Source organism: Pinus tabuliformis, chromosome 7 (genome assembly GCF_031772625.1).
Source record: "Pinus tabuliformis cultivar Carrire ecotype Pingquan chromosome 7, CPIR1, whole genome shotgun sequence".
NCBI classification, from domain to species: domain Eukaryota; kingdom Viridiplantae; phylum Streptophyta; class Pinopsida; order Pinales; family Pinaceae; genus Pinus; species Pinus tabuliformis.
The window spans coordinates 1,591,263,496-1,591,265,786 of NC_142293.1; positions in this window are offsets into that span (position 1 = coordinate 1,591,263,496).

Consider the following 2,291-nt stretch of genomic DNA (forward strand, 5'->3'; position numbering starts at 1 on the left):
CTTCATACCCCATTCTCTTCAGCAGATTGGAGCCAATTCCTGTGGTATGATTTTCAAAAACAGTGAAATCATCATCAGGACACATACATGAATTCGAAGAAATACATTTTACCTCACATGGGTCACGCTGCAGCTTTTCCAAGGCCTTGTCCCTTACCTGCAACTGTCATAGAAAACTATGTTTATCCTCTTTCTCTTCATGTAGAAGCATCTTTAATTTAGTGTTATCTGTTTGAAGACTTTAGTTGTTGTGCTTCAGTTCTTCCAGGGCCTCTTCCATGGCTTGAAACTGAAGCTACAATCGCTCCTTTTCCTTTGTCTCTTTCTGTAGAGTTTCATACATTATTTCCACCCTTTTGGAAATTTTGAGCATGGTCTCGTACATTTCTTTTTCATCATCTGTCGCTGCATTTTCCATTGTTCATGCTTGCAATTCACATCCATGCAAAGACCGCTCTGATACCACTTAATCCGGGTCCGGATGTGACAAAGGACCCTTCCAAGACCTTTTACTTCCATGATGTGTTAAATTGCATTTTTAAAAGAACATAAATGAATACATCTGCATGCTGCAAAGAAGAGGAACATGACATTCATCAACACATGAAAACATAAGCCGTTGATAACGGAGTTCGTCCAGGAGGGACTATGTCTCCGGACCCCTATGTCAAGATGGTGTGGGCCGCTGCATTAAGTGTTGCCAATAGTGATGATGTACATAAGAGGTGATGTCGCTATCATACAAGGAAAATGCCCTCACGCAGGAGTGGCACCAAGAGATGTTCCACTACAAGTTCTCTCAATCAAAAAGGACTCCTATCAGTATGACACAAACTCATGCATGATAATGAACATCCCACCAACATGGCATAAAAGGGATTTCAATGCAATCATACATGGCGACACATGAGTATCCCATCAACATACAACAAAGGGATCTCAAATAAAACATGACGAATCATGACAACAAGTACATCACAAAAATGATTCCACGTCACATCAAGTAGGAAACATGTAGCAAGGAAGAAAACAAGTTCCCACATCAAACATCAAACATGGATCTGTACAGCACAATGCATAGCAAAGGAAGTACATGAACACACTACATATACCTCACATCCTGGGGCCATCTGAAGAAAAGGATGTCACGCTGCTAAAGTTGTTCGTACCATCGATCTCACAGCGTCAAATCAAATAGAAATGAATACTCGCATATGAATGTTAACACTTGCATTCCACTTAGAAAAATGGCCAAAAAATGAAATGACCAAATAGAAAATATGAACACACCATCAGATTTGTGGCGTCGAATAGTGCAAAATTGACTGTTAAATTTATGAATTCTGAGAAAATGAAAATCTGGGGCTCAAGGAATCTTTTAGATTCCTCCTAGATTCTTTAAAGATTTCCTCCTTCTGGTCCTCTGCAAATCGGATGCTCAAATCAGGAAACTGACTACGCCATCGGGTTCATGTCATCGAGAGGTGTAAGATCGACATAAAGTTTGTCCAATTTATACACTGCAAAAATTTCACCCTCCTAGAAATTTTTCTCAATCATGGTTCCACCTACAATTAAATTAATTAAAAATTCACCTCGATTTCCGTGACCACTCCTGCTCCTCCATTCCCTGGGTGCACTGGTGAACTAAGTTTAAATATTAACAAGTGGACGGGTTTTTCAAAACCCCGTTGGGCGGAGTGGTTAGAGATCTGAATTACAAGGAGGAGGTCGGGTGGTCAAACCCCGCCCCCTCCCATTTTACATAACATAACACTAATTTTAAAAGGGGTCGAGCTGGGCCCGCCTTGGGCAGCCCGTTCACCCCACCTGTCACCGGCTCTGTTTCCTTATTAAATGGGCGGTGGCTTTGAGGTTGGGTCCGTGCCCCAAGGGCCGACCCACCTTTCCACGTATGCACGGTCATTTTCCCGCCCAAAACAATGGGGTTCCAAATATGGGGGGAGGGGTCAAGGGTAGTGACCCACCCCTTTTAATTTTTCCATGTTGATATGGATTGGGGTGGCAGGGTTGGTGGCCCACCACCCTTTCTTTTTTTTTAATTTTGTTACATAAAAACAATATGGACATTTTTGAAAATCTTGATTTTAGGCCAAAGGAGATATTTTAACAAGGCGACAATTTTTCCTGGAATCCGGCTGGATTCCCTCTGCCGTAAAAAGTCCAAATTGTGTCTCCATTAATCCTACCGAGTCAACAAAAGTAAACCCAACTTTGACTGCCTCTATCTTCCTCATCAGGACTCGGATTGACGAACCGTTCACACCACC